This window comes from Falco punctatus (genome assembly GCF_963210335.1).
Source record: "Falco punctatus genome assembly, chromosome: 1".
NCBI classification, from domain to species: domain Eukaryota; kingdom Metazoa; phylum Chordata; class Aves; order Falconiformes; family Falconidae; genus Falco; species Falco punctatus.
The window spans coordinates 108500901-108510956 of NC_137580.1; positions in this window are offsets into that span (position 1 = coordinate 108500901).

The window sequence follows — 10056 nt, forward strand, 5'->3', positions numbered from 1 at the left end:
TACCTCGGTTGCCTTCTGCAAAGGAAGTCTCAGAACCAGCCCTGGCTTCCTATCTGGAAACCTGACCATCACCAGGAATGCAGGCTGGTATTAGGCTTAAAGTGTGAAGAGCAGGACTCTGTATACTTAAGTTCATTGGTTGTGTGACCTTGGAATAAGACAGTTCATGTCTGTCTGTCTAAATTCCCAATCCTCCACTCATCTATTCTCTCTGTCCTTTTGTCCTTGTATTTTTTTAGCTATAAAGCCTTTGGGGCAACAGATGTATTTGCTAGAAGTTCATACAGCTTCCAACCACAAGCTAGAGTTAATATGCGATATTATAATAAAACTACTACAATAGACCAGATTGGTTTTGTAATGTTTAGTCGCAATGGGGTGAAATCCTGGTTGTCTAGCCCGGCTTAGGGAAGCTGTGATCTATCCAGGCTCCCCACCTGTATTTGTGACACAAGCAGAAATTACCATGTGGCATGAGCTGGTTACAGGTTGGCATTCAAAGCAGTGTGTGACTGACTACCTCATTTCCATCTTCTCATGACCCAGCCAGATCCTGGCCGAGTCACAAAGTTGGCAATTTCTGTGTGCATGTTGCAGTTACTGCAGTAAGTGAGGGTTTTAGGTTGGGGTTCCCCCCCCTCCCCCCCCCCCCCAATAAATCACACTTAGGTATGCTCGTAGGACATTATCCTTCATGTCCAGTAGTGCCTAGTAATTTTTTGATGGGGATAGACTCTTGAGTTCTGGGATGTGGAAAGACAAAAATCCTTTCTGCCTCACAGACCAGTGAACAGAAATTGCACGTGATGAGCCTCAGTCCCATTCCCTGTCTATAAAGAGACATGAATCTCCTGAGACATTGCTGTCAGAGTTAATCTGTTCTTCGCACAGTATGGAGATACCAGTGGTTAGCAAGATACCTGTTATTGCAGCTACTTTAGTTCATGTTTGCTTTGGGTTTAAACAAATGATCAAACAAGATATCTCTGTTGGTTCTTTAAAAACCTGTTCACATAATCCTTGTTTGAACTGTAATTGCTACAAAACACAAATTCATGCTATCACAGGCTATGACTCAAAGCTTCAACCAAACAACCACTGTAAAAAATATTTACGTTAAAACGGATCCACGGCTCTGCTGCTTGACTTCAGCAGGTCACCTAAGCTGTGCCAGTGCCTTTGCCATGGTAAGTATAAGCTGGGAAGCCAGCAAAAATTAGTAGCCCAGCAGTCAGGATTTACAGTTGAAAAGGATGTAAGACAGTTCTTATTTTTGTCAGAATTTACTATATTCTGCCATTTGCAACTATTCATATCGGTGAATTGCCTTGTTATCTTTCAAAAAAATAGATTCTGCTTAGGAACAATTGATTCTGAAGACATGCTGTCTCTTGCTGCTGGACTTGTGTTTCCATTACTGAAGTAGGCTGTTAGATGCTTACAGGCTGTGCTGTCTCAACTCTTTTCAGAATATACTCCAAATGCCTTGATTTATTTGTTGAGAAAAGCTGGATTCTCTGTGGAGATTGTCAGTGAGTAGTATATGCAGATAAGTTTGTGAGTGGTTCAACAAGAGACTGAAAATGAGAGTTGAGGCCAATATTTTCCCAGGATTATTTATGGCTGGTTTCAGATGGGGTGAGATGAGAAGATTCAGGACTGTTTTGCTGCTTGGTATGCTTTCATTGCCAAGTGTCTCCTAATGCTTAGAGAATAGGTTGGGGTGGAAAGAATAATTCCCTTCCTGACTAGTGCACATTCTTCTATTGGAGTTGGAGAGGTTTTTGTTTGTATCACCACAGTGCCTCTGAGCCCATCGTGAACCAAGACCTCTCTGTGAACACACAGACCTGCCCCAAACATGGATTCCAGCATTTTGAGGGTCATACTCAATTGGAGCCCCTGGCAGAGGCAAATGAAAGCGAAGTGCCATGACCTGACCTATATTTGAAGCTGAAGACAACGCAGACAGTGTAGTCTGAAGCACAGAAGGAGCACTCTGAGTCTTGCATTCCCAAAACGGTCAGAGACCTTCCATGGGGACCGAGGCAGGTGTGCTAGTCACTAACATGGTTTCAACCTATGTGAACCCATGTGTGGCTGTATGCCATGTGGTGAAAAGGAAACTCTTGCTTTCAGGAATAGCTTATTAACATATTTTTCAGCCTCCCCCATCTCTGAGCCAATCCTTTCATGCCTCCCCTTAGTCATTAATAATGCTCATTTTGCCCAAAATTTGCAGGCTCCCCATACCTAAATGGATGAAACCTGAGATTGTGGTTCCGTTATAACTTCTGAACTACCCTGCTTGTTTACTTTGAGTGGCCATTCTGACTCCTGGTGGGTCTTCCTGGAGACACTGGGCTTCAAAATCTTCAGAGATATCATGCTTTCCGGAGAACATCATCACCAGAAATTTTCCTGGAAGAGCAGAAGTTTCTGTATTGCTGTAATTCAGAATGTCCATGGTTTCAATTTGGCTTTTTAAAGAGCATGTGCCTCAGGAGAAGCGAAATGGGAAGTAAGCTGCAGTATGCAGGAAGCAGTTCCTTCCTGACATCTATACTGACCAGCTTCCAAAGCCAGGCAAGCATCTTACCCCATCTTCTTGGGCTGTCCAACTACCAGTGTCACCAGTGTATATAAAATAATGACTTTGTATCTCTCTCCTTTTTAGGCTGCAATAGCTGTAAGTGGTGTTTGGACAGGAAGTCAGTGCAGGTGAGCGTTAGTTGAGAAGTTGTCCTGGTTATCCATGTGCTTGAAAGATATAAGCCGCAATAGATGGTAGGGAAGCATAAGCAACATGAGTAGAATAAGAAGTCTCCCCGATGGAGACTTGATGGGCTGCAAAGGTCAGAACGAGGTGACTGAAGGCTCACAGGTACAGTTTTCTGGAATTTGATGCTGGAAAACTACAGGCACAAACTCTGGGTAGCGGGACCCTAAAGTAAATGTCACCCAGGAAAGATGGCATTCAGATTATGGGGGCAATCAGTGTTTTTTATTGGACATAGCAGGAAGAAAATGAAAGCTGTAAAATGCCAGTGTGGGTAAACATTATTCATATATCTAGAATGTGAACTACTGTCCCTTCCTAAGTACATAGCAATGACCAAGGTTTTATCCTTATGTGCACATCATTAATTTAAGCTATCTGAAGAGAAAGTAATGAGATTAAGAGAATTAACATGGGAGCAAGTGCTTTTTCTAACCTGCTCCATCACAGACAGCTGTACACCTTCTGTGCAAAGCTCCTTTTTACCACTTCCCTTGGCTTAAAAAAAGCAAGAGTATATGGCAGTTCACACCCTTGTTCCACCTTGATGTGCTATCATTTTTGTCTTCTCAGACAGCTCATCCTTTCTCTCCCGTGGTAAGCCACTCCCACAGTGGGAGCAAATGAACTCTTCAGGTGATGATTCAGCAGGACGTACCCAACATTCTCCCAATGGGATTGAGCTCCTGGGAAGCGAGGCTACACTGTGACTCTGCTTGGCTTTTTCAGTTATAAAATGTCTGTTATTTTCCTTGCCAAAATAAAAACTACAGCCGAGTGTGCTGGTTTTGGCTGGGATAGTGTTACACCAGGGCAGTTACAGTGAAAGCAGCGAGCCTGGCCTCTTACTTATTTGCAATGTGGTTACTGGTATTCAGTTCAGACAACCCAATGGGTCTGAATAGCACAGCAATAATGATAATATATGCATAGCTCAGCCCTTGAGAGCAATTGTACTGCTAAGGCCCTGGAGAGCCATTCAGGGAAGGGAGAGTTCAGTCTGAAGCTTGCAAAGGGGCCAGTAATATGAATAATAAATAATATGCCATGGGGTAGCACAGTCCAGGTTCTTCCCCTTCACCTGTAATTAAGACATTGCTTTCTTAGCGACTAAGCTAAGAGGGCTTCTGTTAAAGTCTTGCAAGGATGGAAACTACATTAGCTGAGTTCTTGGGCTTCAATAGTGTTTAGCACTAGGTTTACGTAGCACTTTTGCCAATAGTTATAGAGGCTGGACAAAACAGGAACATCTCCTATCTTTGTGATGGAGCAATACAACAGGGGCTGTGTAGTAACGGCATCGGGGTTCAAACAGGTTTTGAGTGCAAATTCAGTATTTGCTGGCAGTTGAGTGGGAGCCAGAGCGAGACAGGAAGGCTGGGCCTTCCCTCTGCATTGGCTAATCTGAATTTTTTGTGTATGTTCTGCAGTTTTCCCATTGCCAAAAGCTGCCCTTTAACCCCTGAGTGACCTGCATGGATCTGCCTGTGGAGGGAGGCTAGCTATTAGAGGTCAAGGACGGACGGTTTTCAGAGCTCTGGAACCTAGGACACCACAGGTATGAACCGTGGCTTCTCTACATGCTATAGCTGTCCTCTGACAGCTGCAGGTAATTGTAATAATAGTAATAACAGATATTGACAAATCTTGGTTCCATCTTGCACAGAGAAAACAGGCTGAAAGGTGAATTAAATCTAGCTTTTCTCTAGAAATTAAGCATAATTCTATATCCAGAGCAGTTGTGTTGCACCAGTTCAAGACTTCTCCTTGTATTCAGTTGGGGCTCCCAATGTCACATTTTTGCATAAAGCAGAATGGCTTTAAATGTTTAGGACAAATGCTGGGACAAACGCATTTCCCTGCACTGCCAGGGTTTGGCAGGGAGCAGATTCATTTCTCCTTATTGTTGCTGCGAAGTGTCGATCAGGAGTGAAGCTCTGAGTCAGGCTTGTGGAGCAGACACTTAGCAAGTTTGTTTTCTTAGGGGCGTGAAGTTGTGAAGATTTTGCGCAGGAAGCAGCTGTAACTGTGAATGAAGCAATCACTGCTTGTTTGAATTGCAAATGGCATCACTGCCTCTCCAGCTTCACCCTGGGCTTTCCACTACTGATGTGTGACCTGGAAACGTAACAACACTTCCTATTGATATCTCGGGGGAAATTGGCTGTACCAGTACCACCAGCATAAACTAGACAACTGGGCCCAGTACCCACTGGGATCCCTGTGCAGGTGAGACCTTGCAACCTGGGCTCAGCTCTGTAGGGCTTCATATGCTCTTGGCTTGAGCTGCAGCTTTCATTTAAAAATACTGTTGGAAGAGGTACTTGGCTTTTCATCATAGAAAGTGGTTAGTAAATAAAATCAAACACAGAGATAAATTAAAAATTTCTTCAAAATGGTGTCCTCATACCCTTGCCTCTGCTCAGCCAAAATCCTTCCTTTTTAATTTCACCACTGTTTATAGTTTGCTGTTTGTTTTTCATTCTTGTGGTAACTTTTTTGTTTTCTAATGAAAGGTGTAAGATATAACCCACAATTTATAAAGAATTCACACACCTGCATTGTTACAAGATGAGTTCTTGCAGATAACTTAAGCACCAGTTTTAAATTCCAGGATAATATACATTTATTATCTGGCAATGACCCTGGGGACTAGGAAAAATCCAAGTTTGTTGATCTGCAGTTTATGATCTTACCATAAGTTTTCTGCTTTGTTTTCCAAGGATTTTGCAGACTGACTGAAGTCTCCAGTATGGAAATAGTTTTCTATGGAATTTCACTCTCCACTTTCCTTTCCCAGTCTCTTCCAAAAAAACTGCCTACAGCCATACAGCGGTAAACCTCACCTTTGGCCATTTACCTCCATCGTTGTTTACTTCAGAGCTCATCTGGAATCTTTGACATGCTAATGCTCAGCGCAACAGTGCAGATAATAAGTATTCAGGCAGAGCTGAGTGCTTGTTTCACCTGCCTGCATACCAAGTTACCCTCAAAAATCGGGTTCCTTCACCTAGCTTGCGGAGACTGCATGTAGTTCAGCCCCTCATCAGCAGTACCACTTTGAAGAGGGCTTTTGTACCTGCTGCACGGTTTAGAGGTTATATTGTGTCTTGGGAATCCTTTCTTGGAGTCAGGTTCAGGACAAGCTATATCTTGTCCTGCAAAACAACTCGAAAGTGCTAGTGAAGACTTGAGTGGTAATGGGGATTCAGTTCACAAGGCAGTGCTAGCTCTGCTGGGCTGGTGGCTCCCATTTAGCACGTTGTAGCTGAGGTCTGCTGCCCTGGCAGTCAGACACAGCCACGCATGGCCACATAACAGACATGAGCTGCTTCTTAGTCCAGCTCCTCACATCCACCTTGCAAATCCCTGCCATCACCACTGTCGCTAGTCATTCCCTTAGCTGATAGTCCCTTGGAGAGAAGACGGGTAGTGAAAAGAGGTTGGAAATGCAAGTGTCTCATGGGGATCCATGTGTGTGGAGGCAAAGTCTGGAGCAAGAGAGAACCTCTGAGCCTCCGTGGACATAGAAGGGCACATGCCATGGCACGGGACTGTGCCACAGCCTGTACTCTGAAACAGGCTTGTTCAGAAAGCCTGGGGACTGCCTCTGTCTCTCCTTATTTCTCAGTCTCCCCTCTCTATGGGCAGCTTTGGGATGGAGCTGCCCCTTCATGGAAGGGGATGGCTAGCAGCCGCTTTGCTTGCAAAGCCACCAGGTGCTGGGCTAATGCTCTCTACCACACAAGAGCCAGTTCTACTCCGTACCACAACTCTCACAGGTCAACAAAGAGTTGCCAAAGTTGATACAACAGATGTGCCTGTAGCAGAAAGACAGATGAACTTTTTGTCTGGCATCCACCTTTCTTTTTCCCCCTGTTTTTGATACCCAGATGTCTGTGTCGCTTTGAAGCAGAGACATTCCCCCTTCAGTGCTTGTTACTCTTTAACTATTGCGCTTAGTGAGGGAAAAAAGCTGTCGGGGTGGCTGTCTGTCTCAGGAGCGTCTGAGATGGCAAATCTGGCTGCAGGACCAGCAAGAACTTCTCATCTGTCATTGACTCGGCAGCTTTTCTTCATGTTGATAGACTTGCCCCTGCGTGCTGTCTGGGCCTGTTGGGTGTGTATGGAGAGATGTGTGTTAGTGGGGCTCCTCACTAGTTCTTTGTGTCTGGGCCAAGAGTGCTGAAGGTGTCAAGGTAGAGATTGCTAGGAAAGTCCTCAGCGAAGCCTGAGACTGCACAGAGGCCTCACATAAAAGAGATCACAGAGGGCTGCAGGAAACGCACAGCCTCCAAAGCAGCAGCTCTGCTCCCCGGGGACTGCAGCGACAGAAGGAACAGCACGTACGAGGTTGGTGGGCTTCTGCCAAACCACAGAGACACGAGCTATGGCCCCACCAGGGTGCTGATCCTGTCTCCCACTGCACCGCCATTCATAACGTGGGATCTGTTTAAATCAGTTTCCCTCTGAACAAAAGAGCCAGATTAGCTCTTACACTTGAAAGAAGCAGATTGGGGCTGGGGCTGTTTCCTACGTGAGTGTTAAGAGGCAAATCCCAAGAGCAAAATAGAATTCAGGAAAATAATAGTAATGGTGATTCATTTGTCTCTGACATGGTAGCATCCAACGGTGCTCCAGTGACCTGTTGCCATGTTACTATTACGTTCCGGTTCTTGAATGGATTCCACAAGCTGCAAGCTTTGGGCTATATTTACCTTCCTAATCGTGTGACTTCCTTGCTCCTTTACAGACTCCAGTATATAAATATGCACATTATCACCTACGGATTCATCATCCTCAGAGCGCCAAGAACTGCAGAGTTTCACAATGCCTGCTCAGATGATTACTTTACAAGGCCAGCACATTCAGTTGGTATTTAATGGTAGGGTGTATGATGCCATATGTTTTAAAATGAGGTACAAAGAATGCAGCTGGAGGGCACAGTTGGTATCTCTGGCTAAGAATGGGCTCATCCTACTCTTGCTGCTAGCAGGATTTAACCACGTTTGCTACAACAGAGCTGAGCACACTTGTCCTTGGCTCCACTTGCAGCTGAATTGTATTCGGGATAAGTTCAGTTGCATCAGTTAACGCCAGAATAAACCACTGGACCTTGGCAAAGGCTTTGCTGCTTTGGAGAGCCATGAATCTCTGTGTAATGCGAAATCCATAATATTCGCAGTGCCTTACTACCTGTCTCACAGAGAGACCATGCCCAGAACAACCTATTCATCAGAATCTGAAATAATGGTTTCTCTGTCCATGTCTGACTTGATAAACCACAATTTCCCTTGGTTCAGCCTATAAAAAGTACTCCCATGATCACAAAAGCAGATCCGTTTCTAATAAAATGTATCCACTGCAAAAAGTTAATTCTGGTTTCGCAGAAGTGCTATAAAGCAGCAGAAGGCTTCTGCTGGCACATGTTTTAGAACTAGGAAAACAATGTATGTAAAAACCCTGATGTAAATCCATTGCTTTGGGGGGAAAAGTGCTTTTCCATGATAGTTTACCATCGTTTACATGATTATAACAGGCTCTGCACGAGGGAAGCTACACTCATCCCAAAATAATAAATAAACCAAACCAGTGTAGGCAAGTTCAGGATCCAGCCAGCACTGAGAAAGATGGAGCAGCCTGATGGGGGGGGGGGGGCTTGAGTTCTCCTCAAAACTCAGTTGTTCCTTTTGGTGCAGTCCCGGGTGGACACCAAGGTTTGAATCCCAGGAGTTATGCGCTTGCTGTTAGTGCCATCACAAGAATCCATCCTTTTCTTGTGCCAGCAAAGTGCTTGGAGGATACAGAGTGCAAAGGTGTTAGGTGGGAGAGCGAGGGGCAGCGATACTCCGGGAGTGCAGATCCCTTGTCTAAAAGGAGCAAAGGGAACTTTGCTGCGCGTCCCTCTTGAACGAAATGTACCAGGGGCACGGCTTTCCTTCAGCATCCTAGTCATCCTTAAGCATTCTGCTCCTGACGTGTCCAACTTGAAAAAGATGGCTTCACTGAGTGTAAATCCGGAGTTGCCCTTCGTATCTGTCTGATCCCAAGCATTGTTAGTCAATCAGAGTGTTTCCATTTACACCGTGTCCATAGGAATAATTTTGATCATCTTTTTCTCATGTGTTTTTGTTCTGCTTCAACTTTGGATCCCCAGAAAGCTCTCCTTTCCACAGGATTTCATTTCCAACTTTGTTTTTTAAAAAAGCTACTTTCTTTTACTTGCTGTTTGCTACAGGAAAGTTTATTTTGCTTAATGGTTTGGATTTTTTTTCTAGTTTCTGTCCTGGATTATGTAGTACTGATGGATGCTACAAACCTGGTGTGAAGTTCAACCTCTGATCTGGTGGTGTTTTCATGGTGAACACAATATAAAGCATGAAAGCTATGATGAAAAGGTAAGTAGTTACTAAATCACATTTATCTTCATATTGTTTGCTGGCTTTAAGTTCCAGTAGTGCAGACAACTCCTTCCTTTGGTTCTTTGCATCAGGTTTTAATTTTTTCCAGACTTCTTAGACCTAAACTTGAATTGCTGTAGCCCTGTGAGTAATAGCATGTCCTAATCTGTGGTATTTTGCCATTTTCTTAAATCAGGAAACGTCACGTTGTGTGACAGCTGTCCATAGACTGAGCGCCGTCAGGATTTTTGTGAAATCTCTTGATTTTGGTCAGTGCGCTGCTTGTGGGGTTTTTCTCCATGTGGCAACACTGCTGCTGTGTCCCAACTGGCCGTAGCCACATCTGTGCCCTCATCATGCTGGGGAGAGCGTGGGCTGAAACCTTGGGGGAACTTTTCACTCCTCGTTTGGCAAAGTGGCCCTTGGTGCGCTGCAGCCCCCCACCCCAAAAACAAACATCCCCCACCCCAAAAACATCCGTGGCCAGTGCCCAGCCTGGCCACCGGGCCACTGTGCCCAGGGGGAGCTGGGGCCGGGCGGTGGGGGGTGCTGGGCTCGGGGGCAGGACAGTGTGGGGAACCAGGGCTGGGGGGGGTGGGGGATGTGGGGGCAGGATGGTGTGAGGGGCCGCGGGGCACCGGAGGGGGGGGGGGGCAGGACGGTGTGGGAAGCCGGGGCTGGGAGGTCGCGGAGCACCGGGAGGTGCGGGTGCGGGGAGCCGGGTCCGGGGGGTCACGGGCACAGGGGGTGCGGGGGCAGGACGGTGTGGGAACCGGGGCGGGGGGGCTGCGGAGCACCGGGGCGTGCGGGGACCGGGCAGTGCGGATTGCCGGGATCGCGGGGCACCGGGGGTGCGGGGCCGGGCGGTGCGGGGGT